Genomic DNA, 21,173 nt, shown 5'->3' with positions numbered 1-21,173 from the left:
CTTCTTAGGGAGGACGTGATAAATATGGACAGGCTGGATTTCTAATACAACCCCAGCCCCGAGAAACACATGCGGGTGAAACGCCAGGCAGACATTACACTGTGCTGTGAATGAGTGAAGCCACATGTGCTCCACAGGGCGAGGAGAAGGGGGGGGAGAGAGGAGCTGGTTTTCTCAGCAAATAGAAAGTGGTCAGGCCAGTCTGTCGCTGCAGCTGAGAACATGGCTTGAGTAAACATTACACCAGTCCTGCTCCAATTATACATGAAAGGCATTCCAAGATCCGTTCCTGCACTTCAGAGGGTACGAGAGGACAGGACTACCCAAGATCCAAGTCCACAAGGCCTGGCACAGGAGAGCCCTTCCAAATCCCCCTCCTTCCTGGCTGCGGCCCCCATTGTTACTGGTGTGTGCCTGTTTATAGCAGGTAGACAACATGGATTAAAGACTCATAGCCTCGCTCCGGCATCATGGAGAGCGGCAGAGATTTCCATTAGGGACCTAAAGGTGCAGCTGAGGCTGTGATCCCTAAGCGGCGCAAAACTACAACTCCCAGCATGCCCTAAATCTATAAAATGAATACATAACCCCTTATAGGCGTTACCAAAACTACAACACATTTGAATACTCATAGCTTAAGTGGTTCCTGACAGAGTCCAGCAACTTCCAAAACTACAACTCCCAGCATGCCCTGACAGCCGGAGGCTGTCAGGGCATGCTGGGAGTTGTAGTTTTGCAACAAGTAGGGGATCATAGTGGTACAAAACAAAGGAAGGAACTGCAATAAAGCAGGGACCATGGGGGGCAAATACTTCAGATACTCTAATACAGTAGAGGCCCAGGACCCGCATGGAACCCACATGGGCACCTCTAGCTCTATAGGAACATATCCCATTAGCTAATATCCTGAACTGAAATCTGGGGTATCCCCCCTGCACCCCACAGACCAGACAGCAGTATATAGAACACAGGGTGCAAAATCACTGGGTACCCCAACACAAGAGCTCACTCCAACAAGTGCAGGGCACAGATGCCTCCAGTATATAGAACAAGGGGTGGGCTCCCCAACAAGTGCAGGGCACAGATGCCTCCAGTATATAGAACACGGGGTGGGCTCCCCAACAAGTGCTGGCACAGCTGCCTCCAGTATATAGAACACGGGGTGGGCTCCCCAACAAGTGCAGGGCACAGCTGCCTCCAGTATATAGAACAAGGGGTGGGCTCCCCAACAAGTGCAGGGCACAGCTGCCTCCAGTATATAGAACACAGGGTGGGCTCCCCAACAAGCGCAGGGCACAGCTGCCTCCAGTATATAGAACAAGGGGTGGGCTCCCCAACAAGTGCAGGGCACAGCTGCCTCCAGTATATAGAACAAGGGGTGGGCTCCCCAACAAGTGCAGGGCACAGCTGCCTCCAGTATATAGAACACAGGGTGGGCTCCCCAACAAGCGCAGGGCACAGCTGCCTCCAGTATATAGAACAAGGGGTGGGCAGCCCAACAAGTGCTGGCACAGCTGCCTCCAGTATATAGAACAAGGGGTGGGCACCCCAACAAGTGCTGGCACAGCTGCCTCCAGTATATAGAACACGGGGTGGGCTCCCCAACAAGTGCTGGCACAGCTGCCTCCAGTATATAGAACATGGGGTGGGCTCCCCAACAAGTGCTGGCACAGCTGCCTCCAGTATATAGAACACGGGGTGGGCACCCCAACAAGTGCAGGGCACAGATGCCTCCAGTATATAGAACACGGGGTGGGCTCCCCAACAAGTGCTGGCACAGCTGCCTCCCCCCGGCCCAGGAGGAGGGGGAGGAGGAGGGGGGGTCTCACCACTTGCCTGTGATCCGAGCCGCGTCCAGCTTGAGCAATCACCCGGAGTGGTGGAGCTGCGGCCACGGCCTGCCCGCTCCCCATGGATGGAGCAGCCACAGCGCTACACCGATAGATCCCGATAGCGCGGAGGGCGCAGCCGAACAATGGGAGAAGCCGGGCGCTCGGCGGGGGGATCCGGGGCTCCTGCGGCTGCCCTTCCGCCTCTTGTCCCCACATGCACGGCGCTGCCCGTCCTCCCTCCTCCTCAGCTGTTCAGCAGACACTTCCACATGCCTGATCCAGACTCCGTACAGCAGACATCAGCAGCAGCAGCCGGGGGGAGGGGACGGAGATCAGCCCCTTCCAGCCTCCTTGCTCTGCTCCCAACCACAGGGAAGACCCGGACTGGATCGCGCCTGCCCCCTCCTCCTCCCGGTGATGGATGGATGATGGCAGATACAAAAGAGGCATCTGCCAGGTCACCGGGTGACCGGGGCTCCTGTCCTGGGACAACGCCAGAGATCACTACGTGACGTAAACGTCCCCGGGGCACCCCGAAACATGCAGGAAGAGGATTGGTCTATAGCGACCAATAGGAACGCTGCTTCTATTTTTACAAGTCTTATAAGAATTGAAAGTTAGAATCTGATTGGTTGTCACGGTGGACTGCTCCCCATTTATGGCACCCCTTAACAGAAAATTGGTTCACACCGACCAATCAGGGAGCTTTTTCCAGTTCCAAATGACTGTATAAAGAATGGGAGCTAGAATCTGATTGGCTGGACTCTACCACTTAGTCAATCCTCTGGGGGAGCTATGAAAATAATAGTGCGTTTACACAGAGATTTATCTGACAGATTTTTGAATGGATTTGAAAAAAGAGGATAGATCCCAGTCTTTCCTTTAAGAACCGTTCCCTTTTTATAGTCTGTTCCTGGCTTTGGCTTCAAAAGATCTGTCAGATAAGTCTCTCTGTGTAAATGCACCATTACAGTAACCAATAAGGAGGCTGCTTTCCATTTCCAATGGTCATATTGGCCACAGCCTGCAACTATGTCACCTGTATGGCGCTACACTTTCTGAAGAACTACAACTCCCACTGTGCCTTGACAGGGTTCATAACAGTGTTACCCAACCAGCTGAGCATGATGGGAGTTGTAGTTTTCAGCAGCTAGACAGGGTTCATAGCAAAATTGTACAACCTGAAACTCACTGGCTGTTGCAAAACTTGCAGTAGGGTTTGGATGGGAGTTGGAGTTGTAGTTTTGCAGCAGCCAGAAAGCACACAGCTTTCCCAAGTCTAAATAAGGGAAATGTATGTGTAGGTGTAAAGACCAAAATGGTTACCGTCATAATCAGGACCCCCAGGCACCAGGGTTTCTTAAAAGATGGGGGGACATTTAAGGGCCCTATTCCACCGGACGATTATCGTTCGCATAATCGTTAATGATTAACGATCTCAAGCGACCGCTATTGCGAAAGACCTGAAAACGTTCACTCATTTCCACAGAACGATAATAGTTACTTATGATCGTATTTGCGATAGTTTTTCTTTGCTATTGTGTTCGTATCTACTGCAAACGACCGAGTGACGTCTTATTCAATGCGAACGAGCAATGATAAAAACAGGTCCAGGTCTTATAAAGCGATCAACGATTTATCGTTCGGTCGTTAATCGTTAACTGCATTTCAACCGAACGATTATCGTTTAAATTCGAACGATTTAACGATAATCTGAAAGATAACCGTCCGGTGGAATAGGGCCCTAGGACACTAGACTAGACAGTCTAAAGGCCTATACACATTGGTCAAAATCCTGCTAGGACTTCCTGAACGTGTAATGTGTATGGTGACCTCCTGACAGAATGGGGGAGAGAAGGAAGGTTGATCTGCCTATCCCTTTTGTTATCGGGGAGATAAGCCGGCACCAGAGCCGTCTGCCAGCAGCTAACCTTCCCTTCTCTACATTCACAACAGGCCAAAAGTTCACGTGCATGTAGGGATCAGGCGGGACAGCGGCCGGCGGCTAGTGAAGGTGGATGGGAGCCGCACCTGTGCCAGCTTCATTACAGTGGATCACAGATTTGATAAATTTGGCACATCTTCCTTCTGTCTAGTCTAGGTTTTTACTGTCTGGTTAGTTTAAACCATCTATTACCTGTCTTACTTAATGCCAAAGGTGCACCAAAATTTTGGTCCATTCTGTAACGTCATACCCCTTGTTCTGCGAGGTCACCATTTGACACACTATGCATAATAAATCTATCATGATTGCCGCAGCAGCCGTAGGAAATCTAAGCCAATGTGCCTGTCCGCCATTTATCAGGTCACCCAGGACACACAGCTCTCAGGTCAGGCTGTCAGCACTACAGCTTGTGTGGCATCCTAAGCAGGAAGCACTTGGCCCCAACACAGATCAGTGATGCACTAAGGATATCTATACATTATATATATATAATAGGACAAGATACATTAAACATCTGAACAACAAGTGTAACGTCTGCTGCCCCTAATGACAACACGCACAATGTCTGCTGCCCCTGATGACGATAACACGCACAATGTCTGCTGCCCCTGATGACAACAACACGCACAATGTCTGCTGCCCCTAACGACAACACGCACAATGTCTGCTGCCCCTAACGACAACACGCACAATGTCTGCTGCCCCTGATGACGATAACAAGCACAATGTCTGCTGCCCCTGATGACGATAACACGCACAATGTCTGCTGCCCCTAACGACAACACGCACAATATCTGCTGCCCCTGATGACAACAACACGCACAATGTCTGCTGCCCCTGATGACAACAACACGCACAATGTCTGCTGCCCCTAACGACAACACGCACAATGTCTGCTGCCCCTGATGACAACAACATGCACAATGTCTGCTGCCCCTAACGACAACACGCACAATGTCTGCTGCCCCTGATGACAACAACACGCACAATGTCTGCTGCCCCTGATGACAACAACATGCACAATGTCTGCTGCCCCTGATGACGATAACACGCACAATGTCTGCTGCCCCTGATGACGATAACACGCACAATGTCTGCTGCCCCTGATGACGACAACACGCACAATGTCTGCTGCCCCTGATGACGACAACACGCACAATGTCTGCTGCCCCCGACGACAACACGCACAATGTCTGCTGCCCCCGGCGACAACACGCACAATGTCTGCTGCCCCTGATGACGACAACACGCACAATGTCTGCTGCCCCTGATGACGACAACATGCACAATGTCTGCTGCCCCTGATGACGACAACACGCACAATGTCTGATGCCCCCGACGACAACACGCACAATGTCTGCTGCCCCCGACGACAACACGCACAATGTCTGCTGCCCCCGACGACAACACGCACAATGTCTGCTGCCCCTGATGAAAACATGCACATATCTCTTCTTTACACGCCAAATTCACACTAAATATTTGTCTACATTTTTTCCATCTAGACTGGTTCCGCATTAAGGAGTCAGTGGGCCTCTCTTCATACAGCCGTATCCCTTATGTTCCTCTGTATTTTAATGTGAATCAGGGGAAAATACCCTGCCACGCCATCCTGAGATGAATGCAGATAAATCCCTCCGCACTTCGTGTCAGTATACAGCTCCCGATTCCAGTGTATATATCTGTTAAATGGGCTTTAGACTAGAGCTCCTAATGTATGCAAAGCGTGATATCGCACCTAGCGTATCCCTACGGGGGTCACATGATCCGGCATATGCAGACGGCTGGATTTTTCAGGGATAAATGGCAGATCACATGTAATTTCTTGCCATTTCCCAGACTGGGTATTATATTTTCTGCATATCCTCATTAAACAAAGGCCTTTCATAAATCCCTTGCACTCCATATACTACGGCAACATCTTAGTACAATGTGTGCAACACTTTGGAGCGGATGGCATTAGTTTTTTTTAGTTTTTTTTTTTAATATGATCCTGCTCACTCTCTCAAGGAGGCAATAGAAAATGCAGCCAAGTGGAAATCTTTTACAGCTCCGTGCGGACAAGGTGTAACCACAGAGAAATGCTCCAGCTGCCTCGCTCATGACTTCCACAGCGTTTCAGGAGCCTTTTACTACATTGTGTGGGTTCTAAATGTCTTCAGACCCCTTCCTGCAAAAAAAAATTTAAAAAATTGGCGTGAAATGATAACTCCCAGCATGCCGCGGTGCTTCCCCTCTGGCCCCCCGGATACAGAGCACCACAGGCCTCTTTGAGGGATTGGCACAGGCCTGCGTTAGTACCACCCTGATGATTCTGGATGCCAAGTCTAATAAACAGCAGCTTTGTACTGTTCAAGAAAAATACCACGAGAGAGCGGCAGATCACACCGGGTGACGAGAGAACAAAATAAAAAGCCACGGGCTAAGTGTTCTTATCACTGCAACCAGGAAGCCAACATCTACAATGTCACCGGTAACAAAGCGGGGGCCAGCGCTGCCTTCCAGTCACAACATGTTACCTCCTGCACTACTTATCTAAATGGCAAGTGTTTCCAGACCTATCATGGTGACCCCCCAATACACACGGCACAGTGTATTACAGATCGCTCCTGGTTTCCTTTTATTAATTCCAGTCCTTGCTGGATCCCGGCTCCCGAAGACTTCAGAGCAACTTCCATTTATCAAATAACCGTGTCAGGTTGAGTAGCGTTAACAGATAATGAGAGGAGACAAGGGACGCGGTTACACACCGAGCCCTGCGCGCTGTACAGGATCTACATGCTGCTAAGTGAAACAACATCTGATTTCATGACAACATGAAGTCATTCACACCGCAGGCATGGTGGGGGGGCTTGTTTTTAAAAGGTAGAGATGGTAAAATGCGTTCAGAGCATATCAACCACCTCTACATTGGGGATACCCAACCTGAGGGACTCCAGCTAGTGCAAAACTACAACTCCCAGCATGCCCTGACAGCCGAAGGCTGTCAGGGCATGCTGGGAGTTGTAGTTTTGCAGAGGTAGCATGCTGGTTGTCTTAGTTTTGCAATTCACAAGTCCACCTGGACATCAGCACAGACAAAGTCAGATGACAATTCTGAGGATCCACCTACCAACTATACAAAATACACATGCCCCCTTTTAATAGTATAATACAAATTTCAGCATTCACTTAGGCCGCCATCAATAGGAACTAACAAGACTTGTTAGCTGCAGCATCACCAATGTATTATGCGCCATGTTGTCTGGGCCTAAACTTGGGCCTATCGAAATAAATTTTGGTGGCCCAGCTCCTCCTTTCATATTCCAATAGCAGTAAGATTACATAAATACACAAGGAAACAAGTGACTTAAAGAGGTAGTATACAAAAAAAAAAAAAAAGTATGTCCTGCAGTACAGGAAGTGGTGTATTTTTTCCAGTCTCACACAGTGCTCTCTGCTGCCACCTCTGTCCATGTCAGGAACTGTCCAGAGCAGTAGCAAATCACCATAGAAAACCTCTTCTGCTCTCCAGACTGGAAACAATACTAATTTCTGCAGGACATACAGCAGTACTGGAAGACTTGACATTTTTTAATATAAGTAAATTACATTTTACACTTTTTTTTAACCACCCCTTTAATTTGTGCATGGAGACCCAATATTCTCTATGGGTGCCATATTACAGATCCATAATAGTCATGAGCATAAGGTCTTAATACTAAATTTAGCTCAAATCCTCAGATGCACACTTGTTTACCTGGGTATGGTTTGGTTCACACCTGTCTTTGAGCCTCGATTGTAGATTCTGCTAAAAATGCAAGACAAAATAACACAGCACGCAGCACTATGTTGTCCAGTAAAATGACAGACACCATGATGGAAACAAAGTCAATATGGTCCACCATGCTCCGTTGGAGTCCGGTGTATAAGCAGATCTAGCATCACTTTTGTTTTTCCATTGCTCTGCCCTTTCGTGGAAGCAGAACAAACAAATGGTAGTGGTGTCAGTCATCATAAAGGTTCATTCACATGCAGATGATCAGCTGCAAATCAGGTCCAATAAAGGGGTACTATGGAGGGGGAAGAAAAATTTCAAATCAACTGGTATCAGAAAGTTATACAGATTCGTAAATTACTTCAACTCAGGTCTTCCAGGTCTGCTGTATGCCCTGCAGGAAGTGGTGTTTTCTTCCCAGTCTGACACAGTGCTCTCTGCTGCCACCTCTGTCTGTGACAGGAACTGTCCAAAGTAGTAGCAAATCCCCATAGAAAATCTCTATTGCTCTGGACAGTTCCTGTCACAGACAGAGGAGGCAGCAGAGACCACTGTGTCATACATCACTTACTGCAGGACATACAGCAGCTGATAAGTACTAGAAAACTTCAGATTTTTAAATTGAAATAATTTACAAATCCGTATAACTTTCTGACACCAGTTGATCTGAAAACAACTTTTTTTTCCCTCACTGGAGTTCCCCTTTAATCCGAATTAGATTACTTCTGCAAGTCCCATGGCACAGTCTCACACATTTCTGAAACATGTCAGTGAACGCACAAAGGGTATATGCACACTGAGGAAATCACGCGGATAACTTGCTGCGGATTCCTTTGCTGTGGGCAGACTGTGACATAATATGGGCGCAAAAATCTAAAACCATCTAAAAGGCTTTTACACCAGAAACTGTGAAAAGGCAATAAAAGCACAGTGACTATATGTGAAGGATGTCAGGGACACATAGCTGGTGCCACAGCAGACTCCTGAATACTAGAAGGCAGCTGAAGGACAGCAGCATGCGGTGCCCATTACATACTCTAAATAAAATGTCAATTTCTGGCTATTTATTCCATACCTGTACGCTGCACGGCTCCGGCTGTGTGAGTCACCATTGTAAAAGTGACTACAGCCTGAAACATATTGCAGTAATTATATCGCTTGGGTAATCTGGAGTATGTCTGTATGAAACCATATTAACAGGGTGTAATAAAGTAGGAAAAGAGGCCGTTGTAATGGAGGCTGCTGGTTGTGCTGCATTATTATTAGAGGAGCATAATAGGAGCCATACATAATGCAGAGATCACAATGTTCTATAACATGAGGAGGAGAGATTATGTGTACACCGCTACATCAAGGGGAAAGGGAAACCATATACTAGACTACCTGGATCAAAGAAAAGCAGCTCAGATTAGAGGTCCTCCACCCCCAGTCTAGCTGGTCTGTGTGGGTCTAAATAAAAGGTTCTATTTAACACTCAGGGCAAACCAAACAACTAAAACAAAATCTACCAAGACAGCAAAGCGAAAAATAAACTGTGCAAGTCTGCAAAACCAAGCTAGAACATGTACTACCACCTACAACTAAAGCATCAGCCATGAGTCAGCATCAGCCTCTCTTGCTAATGCCATCCCTAGTGTATAGCCAGCTTGATAGTGTAGCTAGTTAGTATTCCAGAGGGTAGGTTTTACATTTAAAAGTGCCCAGGGTTTCTAAATAACAAAAGAAAAAGCTGTACTCGCCTGCTGCTTAAGCCATTCTGACCCTGCAAGTCCCTGTTGTCACTTCTTCCTCTTCTCCAACACATAGGAATTGCCCACTCAACCAATCACTGACTGCAGGGATGACCTGCCTCAGATGCTGATTGGCTCAATGGACATGTCTAGAGATGAGCGAACCGGGTTCGAGTCCAGCCGAACCCGAACAATCGGCATTTGATTAGCTGGGGCTGCTGAACTTTGATAAAGCTCTAAGGTTGTCTGGAAAACATGGATACAGCCAATGACTATATCCATGATTTCCACATAGCCTTAGGGCTTTATCCAACTTCAGCAGCCACCGCTAATCAAATGCTGATCGTTTGGGTTCAGCTGGACTCGAACCCGAACCCGGTTCGCTCATCTCTAGACATGTCCTATATGTGGGGATGGAGAGGAGGAAGTGCTGACAACAGGAACCAGCACTGCCAGAATGGCATCAGCAGCAGGTGAGTACAGCTTTTTCTGCTATCCTTCCGCACTATTCTATACATATAAGCATTGTTTTCTGTTCTTCAGGTATACACTTTTTTAAATCATTTTCCCATACACTTCTTTTTTTCAAATGTAAGCAAAAAAAAGCCTGTACATGTTTGCAAAAAAAAAAAAAAAGTTATTGGGAACAATGTACAGATGTCAGGACTATTACGCTTTCAGAATACGACACTTTATAAGACAGCGTTCAGAATACAATGTAGCCGCTGTGTGTGTTTTCTCCAGATACAATAATGGTCTCTGATATAGATGGGTTCCTACCAGCATGTCCCTTCTGACCTTCACGTAGCTACTCTTGGGCTTTCCCTCACTGCCAGTCCTGATTTAGGCTGTGTTCACACCAGGGAGTTGTGGTGAACTCTCTAAACACATACCCATGTATCCATGCACTTATATCCACCAGTAGAGGCCACAACATTCTCATTTTGGCCTCCATTGAGGTGTTTTACCATTGGGGTTTCTGTCACATTACCGGTAGAAGTAGTGTATTTTTTTTATTTTTAAGAAGTCAATGTATGATGAATCCATTACAGCTATATGGCGGTGGTATACCTATACCTTAGGACTAGAGCGGAGTGAACCGGGTTTAGGTTCGAGTCCATCCGAACCTGACTGAACGTTCGGCATTTGATTAGCGGGGGCTGCTGAACTTGGATAAAGCTGTAAGGTTGTCTGGAAAACATGGATACAGCCAATGACTATATCCATGTTTTCCACATAGCCTTAGGGCTTTATCCAACTTCAGCAGCCACCGCTAATCAAATGCCGAAAGTCCGGGTTCGGATGGACTCAAGCATGCTCGAGGTTCGCTCATCTCTACTTAGGAGGTATACCTCCGCTGGACACTGCATTAACGCAGCGTCTTCCCCTGTGATTTGGCTGCTGAGCAACTTAATGCTTTGCTCCTCCACAAATTATAGGTGAATATCCAATGATCAACTTATCATTGAGGAGTCTTCTAACAATAAAAGACTGTCCGCAGCGGCCATCTCCTTTATGTATATGCATAAGCTACAGATCATCCTGATTAACCATAATAGGCTTCTTGCTGAGTTCATGCAGTATTAGGTTTTAATGCTAAGAGGAGATCGGCACGCACGTGGAAATGAATATCATCCTCCCAGGTTCTGCTTTGTCTCTTATTGGTTACCTGGCTGTTTAGTTATGCACCAAAAGAACCCAGTGGCTTATATTGGACTATAAGACCGTTACTTTGCATTAAGAATAGATACAATGATTCTGCTATAGCTGCACGTATATACAACTTTTATGAGATATGGCTTGAAAAAAAACATGGGATTTAGGGCCCTGTTACACCAAGCGATTATCGGCCGTATTTGGTCAATAATCAATTGATGTAATAGCTCCTTTTAAAAGGCAACATGCAGAATGTTGGCTGATACTTGCCTTTCAACACGTTGAAAAAATGTTGAACAATAATGACTGTCTGCTAACCATCACTCCCTGTAATTGGGTGCAGTGGCAGTAGACCGCCATCTCCTATGGGCTCCCCGGACGATCTAAAGATCCCCGCCCGCAGCTTGTCGCAGCCAACCTGCTCACTGTCGCCGAGTGTAATAGCGCCGGCAGCGAACGGGGAACAAGGAGTAAGCGAGCGCTGATCTGACTTGCTCACCATCGGCCCATGTAATAGGGCCTTAAGTTACGGGAGCTGTGGTCTAACCAATGTGTGTGTATATGCTAAGGTGTCTGATCAAAGATGGCTGCTCTGTTCCTCACTCAATGCTTTTCACTGCAGCTCCACTCATACTAACTGGCTGCTGCTTATAAGCACAAGCCCCCTACATACTACAAGCTACTAAACATCCCACCAGTGTTATGGGGGTTATACTGTGCGATAGCAAGACCCCTGGAGATTTTCTTATGGCACCAGTGGTACAGTGATTTCTCGGACGTGTCGCAGGTCACATGTGCTGTCCATGCTACTGTGAGCAATCTGCATGGCCTACACGTGCTACCATGGCCTGCAGCTTCTCTGGACTGCTCCTCCATCTGAGGCATCAAATCTTTTCACTTCCAAAATATTTTCATGGCTATTTTTGAATTTTGGGGTCTACTTTGGGTATGACAAAATAATGAGGTTAGTCAGGTTTGAATAAATGTTGGGGTCTAGTCAAGGGTCCTAAGAAATTTTGATGTCTAGTTGGGGGTCTGAATAAATTCTGTGTCTGCTCTGGGTTCTGACTGAAAACTGGGATTTAGGCCCTAAAACTAAACCCTAAAATCTATTTATATCTAGTAGAGATAAACAAAGTTGTCAAAAATTTGCGTTCACGTGAACCCCAGCGATCAGCATTTGAATCCCGCTGTGTGGAGAAGGTGGATGCAGCCTGAGGCCTACCTAGAACACATGGGGGGAGATTTATCAAACACAATGTAAAGTGAAGCTGTCTCAGTTGCCCCTAGCAACCAATCAGATTTCACCTTTCATTTCTCACAGACTCTTTGGAAATTGAAAGGTGGAATCTGATTGGTTGCTAGGGGCAACTGAGTCAGTTTCACTTTACATCGTGTTTGATAATTCTCCCCCCATGTGTTCTAGGTAGGCCTCAGGCTGCATCCACCTTCTCCACACAGCAGAATTCAAATGCTGATCATTCGGGTGTGTGAACCCAAACCCAAATTCTCTAACATCTAGGACTAGTTTGGTACATATAGGATGTTTCGGTCTGGAGTCCAAATAATTTTCACAGCTTTAATATAATAGGGAATATAATAATAGGGAATAATAATCTGTCCCTAAAATCAGCACCCAGCATTTTGTAAAGCAGAAAGTCTGGTGCAGAGAGGGATATTTTCTGGAGGCAGATTAGACTGGACTGTAAAATAACAAAGTGCATTATACGGATGACTGAGCGCAGGCATTCGGGGACTTAGTGGAACACTAAAGATGTTCTCCCTCATGTACTGTAGCATCCACCGCCTTAATATCATACAGACAGAGGACACTGAACCTCGGCTGTACATACATTTAATACAATTCTGCAGACCAGTGTTCCCCAGGTTCTCCACCTACCGCTAAACTACAATCCCTAACTGGATAGCACTTTTTTTTCATCCTGCACCTCCTGGTTCATGAGCATGAAGTCAGGGTCGGTAACATACAAGCAAATGAGCATGAAACAGGGAATACCTATAGACAGGGATAGCGACCAGCGGAGGAAACAAAAAAAACATAGCAATAAAACAGAGAAAAATAAGCTAGCCATGAATTTCACATAGCTGTCAAGCATGCATGTAATCTATAGAGGGAAAGACTAGAAAGCCGCTGCCCGACACCTCTGAAGACAGCTCATTTTCCGTCAATCACAATGATCGGCCATGCTGAAATCAAAAATGTCCGACTGTTCTCTCATTGCGGGAATAGTTGCGAGGTCCTCATACACATTAGAAGGCCATCAGATCCTGCCCAGGTTTATAAGAGTCGACCTCCTATCCAGGATCATACAAACCACATAAACATGAGAACTGATTTAGTCCTTATGGTACGGGTTACATATGGGTTGTGCAGAACAACAATATCAGACATTGTATACGCTCTACAATATAGCAGCCAGCAGCGCCATGCAAAAATCCATGTGGTGTCCCAGGCTTTTAAAAGACACAAACTACCATAAAGATAACGTAATAAACTCTGCACAAAAGATCCATCTATAGCAGCTGAACGGCTGCTTTGTCTGGCTACAGAGTCTAGGTCAAAGTGAGCATTATCCCAGCAACCACTCTCTGGGCCAGAAGCTGCCATCGCCTAATTTACAGTGAGGAAATGGAGAATATAAATCAGTTTTATTGGCATGTGTATGATCGGGCTGCACGGAAACCTGCAGAGCAATGCTGTGATCCCGGGATGCTTAGACACAGGGGTGACCACTACATTATGGCCTGGAGTTCCATTAAGAGGAGTCGGCTCATGAATAAGCCATATGGACAAAATAGAGAGAGAGGGGGGTCCCTGCTCACCACACTTTATGAGCAAGTGTACAGTGCGGATCTCATAAAGGGTCTCTGGTGAACCAAGCACATCACTGTATTACATGGTTGGCCAATCTTCTGAATGGCTTCCATACAATACTAATCTAAAGTGGGTGGAAGCAAAGATATTTCTGGAAACTCCATTCAGATGAATGGGATTGTGCCAGAAGTGTGGGGACTAGGTCATACTTTAGCCTGCCTATGTCTATAGGGCACTATTTGTTCCAGATCCGCCAGTCTGTAGACTCTCCATGCCAGCTTTATGGGAAGGTATGGTAGGGGTCTCAATAGCTATTAGTCAGAATTAACATGTTTAGCCAACAATACCTTCTTGTAGTCCTCAAAGCATGTCTGGTCCCGGGGTCTACCTATCCTCTTCTGGATAACAACATTTATTCAGGCAGTGCGACCCGGTGTCAATGGGATGGGGCCTAGAGCAGGGGTGCCAAACTCAGGCCCTCCAGCTGTTGCAAAACTACAATACCCATCATGCCTGGACAGCCAGAGCTTTAGCTTTGGCTGCTTAGACATGATGGGAATTGTAGTTTTGAAACAGCTGGAGGGCCAGAGTTTGACACCTGTTGTCTAGAGTGTCTCTCTCCCCACCTTTCTTCTTTTTCGGCACACACCTGGACTAGATCTTCAGCACACCAAAGATGAAAACCCAGCCAAGGTTCATGTTGGAAAAAAAAAAAAAAAAAAAGAAGGGCGCTCTAGACATAAGGCACAGATGTGTTAGGCCCCGCCCAATTGACACTAGGCCACAATGCCAGAATAAAAGTTTTTTTGGGTACAAACACACACAGCGTATACGCAGCTGATACCCAGCAGATTTGATACTGTGTTAGATCTAATCTGCTGCGTATCTGCTGCATATTGCAGCAGTAAATACGCAGCGTATATGCAGTGTGTTTGTACCCTTTAGGGTGCCTTCACAAATACCGACTCACAGCAGAAAACTCCCTGCGAGATTCTGCTACGAGCCGAAGTCCTGGAAGGCCCCTATCACTACATTCAAGTAGTGGTCTGAAAGACCGTTGCGTGTATGTAATGCAGCCACCCCCTAAACCCCTTCGGCTCCCGCACCGCTGTCTCCATACATTACCTGGCTCTGGCTGCACAGGGTCCCGGCGTCTTGCTCTGCCGCCCAGCCAATCAGTGTGTTGCCCAGCCGCAGCCACTGATTGGCTGGGCGGCAGAGCAGGACCCCGTGCAGCCAGAGCCAGGTAATGTATGGAGACAGCGCTGCGGTACCGATGCGGGAGCCAAAGGGGTTAAGGTGGCGTCTGCATTACATACACGCAGCGGTCTTTCAGACCATTGCTTGTATGTAGTGATAGGGGCCTTCCAGGACCTCGGCTCGTAGCATAAACGGGAGTTTTCTGCTGTGAGTCGGTATTTGTGAAGGGTACAAACACACTCTGCATATACGCTGCGTATTTACTGCTGCGATATGCAGCAGATACGCAGCAGATTAGATCTAAATAACTGAACACAGTATCAAATCTGCTGGGTATCAGCTGCGTATACGCTGTGTGTGTTTGTACCCAAAAAACACTTTTATTCTGGCATTGTGGCCTAGTGTCAATTGGGCGGGGCCTAACAGTTTTTTGCTGCGAGTCGGTATGTGTGAAGGCACCCTTAGCCAGAATACTGAGCCCAAGAGACAGGCAGACTCTAGGAGGGGGCATGTGTTGAGGAAGTCATTGAATATGCCTAATCAATAAAACATTTAAAGGGGCAGCATCTATGTGCAATTAAAGGAGTTATCCAGGCTTAGAAAAACATGACCGTTTTGTTTCATAAACCGCACCTGTCCTGTCCTCAGTTTGGGTGCATTTTTACACCTCAGTTCCATTGAAGTGACTGAAGCTGAATTGTAACAACACACACAACCTGAGGACAGAGGTGGCGCTGTTCCTGCAAGAAAGCAACTGCACCTTTTCAAATCCTGGATCTTACCTTTAATATGGGTTCAGAAAGAGGCATTGATCGTGAAATGGAGACGGAAACTAAAAAAAAAACGTCAATTTGAGTAAAAACATCAACTGCATGGTCTTAAAAAACATTGATGTGAACAACTGGGCCCTTAAACTGCTCCACTTATGGGTAATAACAGAGCAAATGGAAAATGTGATCCCGGGTAGAGCGACTTGTGGTATGTTTAAACTATTATAATGTAAAGCATGCTTAGCCGCTCCGATCCAGGGAAATTATTGCCAAATGCTTCCTGTATAATCTCTCTGGTATAGTCCTGCAGCCCTCCCCTCTTTTTTCCACACTTAGCGGAAGCGGGACGTCCAGCGATGCAGCTATGCCGAGAAGCAGCATAAAACAAAGAGCAGAGAGGTGTCCGGGAGGATTAAAAGCACAACGCTGAGTCAATCGGTTAAGAGGGTGAGAAAGGAAGAGCCAACGCAAGCGAGCACACAACCACATACCCATGACACCATATGGCCATTCTTGGAGTGGAGGGGCAGCCTCGGGAGCAGGAAGTCTGAAACACATTGCAAAAATAACCACAGCTTTTGAAGTGAACTCAAACTGTGTCACATCTCACATATGTCTATAGCAGGGATGGGGAACCTTTGGGCCTCCAGCTGTTGGAAAACTACAATTCCCATCATGCCTGGACAGCCGGAGGCCCAAAGGTTCCCCATCCCTGGTCTATAGGCAGGGCCCACCCCAAGCCCCACATCCCAGGAACTAGCATGGGAAAATGTATACAAACAATAATACACATTGAGATAGACAAATAAATGAATATACATACATTATGAGATTTATCAATCAGATTCCACCTTTCATTTTCCAAAGAGTCTGTGAGGAATGAAAGGTGGAATCTGATTGGTTGCTAGGGGCAACTGAGCCAGTTTCACTTTACACCATGTTTGATAAATCTCCCCCTATGCATACAAAAACACATGGATTGACAGAAAAACCTACAAAACCTTAGGCAAGTTAGTTAAAACCTCACATACAATGTATGTCTACATTAGATTAGAACAGTGACCTACAACCTGTGGTTTTCAAATTGTTGCAAAACTATGACTCTCAGAATGCTCAGGCATGGAAGGAGTTGTTGTTTTGCAACAGCTGGAAAGCGGCAGGTTAGAGATCACTGGGTTGGAAGATGATGCAGCACGGGCGAGCCTGCCGGATGAAGCAGATCTGATCATCTTTCATACAAATGCTATATAATAGATAAACATAGGTGGTTATCTTTTATAGCACCACCCCCATTGCGATTGGCACCTAACAGGGACCTACACTGTCAACTAGGCGGTGACCACTGCTCAGCTTAGTTCTCAGCAGGGAGAGACATAGGTTCACACCCCATGGAGTGCGGTGGTGACTGCCCCTTGACAGTTTAGGAGCTTTCTTGCACTGTTTATGAGGTAGTGTAAGCCTAAGGGCCTTATTACACGGAACAGAAAAATCGTTAGATCGTTCGAATTTGAACGATAATCGTTTAGTGTAATAGACAATGATTAAACAACCAACGAGAAATCATTAGTCGTTTGATAGAGTTTGGACCTATTTTTATCGTTGACCGCATGGAATAAGACGTCGTTCGCAGTAGCGGCGAACGCAATAGCAAGAACAATCATAAGTAACGATCATCATTCTGTTTAATTGGGTGAACAATTTCAGGTCATTCACCATAGCGGTCGTTTGAGATCATTTAGTGTTGAAAAATCGCTTTGTGTAATAGTACCCTAAGGGTCCATTTACACAGAAAGATTATCTGACAGATTATCTGCCAAAGATTTGAAGCCAAAGCCAGGAATGGATTTGAAAAGAGGATAAATCTCAGGCTTTCCTTTATGACCTGATCTCTGTTTATAGTCTGTTTCTGGCTTTGGCTTCAAATCTTTGGCAGATAATCTTTCTGTGTAAATAGACCCTAAGGGGCCTTTTACACGGCTGCCATCTGATAGATCGGCACTTCTATAAAAAAGGATACTACAAGGCTCGGGAATTATGTGGGTTGCTGGATCCTTTGCGCAGCCCTCTGCTGACATTACTAATAGGCTATAAGAGCAGAGACAGACAGCTGAGGCTGGGCTCACACTATATTTTTGCAATCTTTTTTTTTTTTTATCCGTTTTTGCAAAAAAAAAAAACGGATTGGAAAAACTGATGCATCTGTGTGCATCCGTTCTGATCTTTTTTCCCCATTGTAAAAAAAGGATCAAAATGCATCAATTTTTTGTAATCAACACAAAAATAAGGTCAGCTATGTTTTTGTGTACGTTAAAAAAAAAAAAAAAAAAAACTGATGCCTTTGATCCCTATTTTATAATGGAAGTCAATAGAAAAACAAATGCATACAAATTTATCCGTTTTTTTCTTTTTTTGCAAAAACGGATTGCAAAAATGTAGTGTGAACCCAGCCTGACAATGATTTTGACCCAAACTGTGAAACAAACATATGCTTGTTTGTTGGCTGATCGCTGGCCTCACTACACTGAGAGATATCACCCTATATAATAAGGCCATCCCGCTCCCTGTCATGGAGAACAGAGCAATGGTGACCGCCCAGTTGCCAGTCTAGTCCCTAATTAGCACATCAGGTGCCAAAACTAACAGCACCTATCTGTAGTCAACTAGGGTGTTAAAGGAACTTGTGAAGCATGACTAAGGCTCAAGGATTTGGGGACTGAGACCGCCACAGGTCCTCTTTAAGTAAATGTTGGCTACCACAGTACAGTAATCACACAAACAGTAATGTCAAGTAGGTTAGCGGTATTATAAAACGGCATAATACTCAGCTCATTACATTAGAAATAAAATGAAACTGTAAGATCTCAACAATTGCCGCCTGCCTCCAAACACATTAGTAGGATATTCACCTTCCTCAACTTCCCTAATTTCGTAATGCGTCTTATTGCCTGCTATAAGGGATCACACTCTGCTCTTATTCCAGGGCAATTTGAAATGGCAATTTTTTTAAGTTTACTGTGCAAACGCGCCATCTAGTGGAGAGCAGCGTGCAAGACATATCTCTTCAGCATGTATTTATGATGCACTATATACAGGTCATTTGTACAAAGCAGAATAGATACACTGTAAATACATAGAGAATTTCTTTCCCCCTGATTTTATACCTTTACTAGAAAATGGATTCCACGTGTAATCGAGCCAAGAACGGCGGCTCATTTTGCGTTTCGCTCTTCTCTACTACAGCGCAGCGCCGCTTTATACGGCACAGCGCAGTCACAAAACCCTGCACTTAACAATAAAAGACAGAAATTTAAGAGGGAAAACATACGCTTATTCCTAAATCTCTGGGCGGCTCCATAAAAAGTCTTTGTTTGTCTGATGATACGTTTGCCCGCAAATGCCTCCTATTAGATGGCGCTATCGACAGCCTCCTGAATTTTAATGACCGCGGTCTGTCAATAAGCACGGTCGTGTATGCGCCACAAGTTCATTAATAAACCATTAGGAGCGGCCGGTGTAACACTAATCCCTTAAGGAGATCGCCGAGCTTTTTTTTTGGGGGGGGGGGGGGGGGGGGGCAATTTGTAAGCTTAGAAGGTGTGAACGCAATGTATAGCGAAGGGTTATTGTCCTGAAACCTGGATTGTTTAAATTACTAAAAAAAAATAAAATAAAATTATTATTAGGTAGCGAATAAATAGTATAGAAGGGTTGTCGGCAGGCTGTCGTGTTATGAAGGTCAGGACGATCATTCTGACAGGCGAGGGGCTTCCACCAGGACAAATAAACCTTGAACTGATATATGCAGTCCACACGAGGATAACATTATCCAAAATCAATTCTCTAAAGCAGGAAAGAGAAGGAGGGAAGAGAAGGGAGGGCTGAAGTCAATAAAATAATTCAGGCGGCAGCAGCCGCTGCATCTGTTTAGTTGTTGGGGTTGTACTGAGTGAGATACTGAGTGCTGGAAGCCTTCAATATCTATTAACTGGACTGGTGCCGGGCTAGATCATAGACGCCATCACCTTGCTCAGACTCGCTCTCCAGCTGTTGCAAAACTACAGTATTTTTGCAACAGCTGGAGAGTCACTGACACCTGATGCACTTACATCCCCTAGTGCAAGATTAAAGGCAATTGTCCCCTAGAGAATTTTGGTAGAATCATCTCACTATATGGCATCATAATGGGGATGACCCACAGGCCACTGTGGCCATAAATTAGGTCAATGCTCAGGCCTCATGTGTCTAGCCTAGAGATGAACAAACCTGCTGAGGTTCGGGTTCGTATGAACCTGAACTCTCTGCGTCTGATTCCCGCTGTCTCCAGCCTTCGTGAAGAGGGTGGATACAGCCTGAGGACCGCCTGGAAAACTGGGATACAGCCATAGGCTGTATCCCAGTTTTCCAGGCGGTCCTCAGGCTGTATCCACCCTCTTCACAAAGGCTGGAGACAGCGGGAATCAGACGCAGAGAGTTCAGGTTCATATCTCGGCAGGTTCGCTCATCTCTAGTCTAGCCAAAAACAGCAATGTACCCCAGTGGCGGAAAGTTCTCCTACTTAGGTCCATGTTTTAGAGTCTTTTATTATAGGATTGGATTTATAGGGGTTGTCCAACGAAAATCTTTTTCTTTCAAATCAACTGATATCTGAAAGTTATATAGATTTGTAATTTACTTCTATTAAAAAATCTCAAGTCTTACCATACTTATTAGCTGCTGTATGTCCTGCAGGAAATGTTTTATTTTCAGTCTGACACAGTGCTGTCTGCTGCCACCTCTGGCAGAGACGTCTCGGTTTTCTATAAATCCCCATAGAAAACCTCTCCTGCTCTGGACAGTTCCTGTCTCGGCCAGAGATGTCAACAGAGAGCGCTATGTTAGACTGAAAATAAAACATTTCCTGCAGGACATACAGCAGCTTATAAGTATGGGAAGACTTGAGATTTTTTAATCAAAGTAATTTACAAATCTATATAACCTTCTGGCACCAGTTGATTTGAAAGAAAAAGATTTTCGCTGGACTACCCCTTTAATAATACAACAAAGAGAAAATCACAACTGCCATAGGTGTAGACTGCAATCCTGAGCTAAATGTTGATAACAGAGAAGGTTTGCATTGGTCCCAATGGAGAACTAACATGCAGCAACAACAGTCTATACACCAATGTATATCTCAGGTTTTAGTATAAGGCAGGTCCAACAATGTGAACCACAACTCAATATCTTTGTTGTACAAGTCCTATACAAAGTGAATGAGGTGATGGATGTGCGCTGCTGCTCCATTTTCATGACAGGTGGGGTTCCCAGCAGTCAGATCCCCACCAATCCGCTAGATATCTATAATCCAGTGGATAGATCAGAATTTTTAATCTTGGTATAATCCCTTTAATGACGACACTTGGCTTCTTGCATCTTGGCAAATGAAGAGATACTCAGGGCCTCTTTTAAAA

At 45.7% G+C, this 21,173-nt stretch overlaps 1 protein-coding gene across 5 annotated transcripts in view; it reads right to left on the bottom strand.

Moving 5' to 3' along the window:
- Positions 1–21,173, bottom strand: part of RERE (arginine-glutamic acid dipeptide repeats) — a 246,486-nt gene that overhangs the window by 161,393 nt on the left and 63,920 nt on the right. For 2 of the 5 annotated variants that reach the window (XM_069948321.1, XM_069948327.1), the window contains exon 1: positions 1,837–2,352. The exons of 2 other annotated variants lie outside the window; for them this stretch is intronic. The gene's annotated coding sequence lies outside the window, so the exon portion shown is untranslated. Of the gene's footprint in view, positions 1–1,829; positions 2,353–21,173 lie in introns of those variants that run through there. One more of the 5 variants, XM_069948323.1, reaches the window with a different exon arrangement.

The sequence above is a fragment of the Dendropsophus ebraccatus genome, chromosome 12 (genome assembly GCF_027789765.1).
Source record: "Dendropsophus ebraccatus isolate aDenEbr1 chromosome 12, aDenEbr1.pat, whole genome shotgun sequence".
In the NCBI taxonomy this organism is placed as follows: Eukaryota; Metazoa; Chordata; class Amphibia; order Anura; family Hylidae; genus Dendropsophus; species Dendropsophus ebraccatus.
The sequence above is the reverse complement of the archived record's forward strand: the minus strand, read 5'-3'. Positions and strand labels throughout refer to the sequence as shown.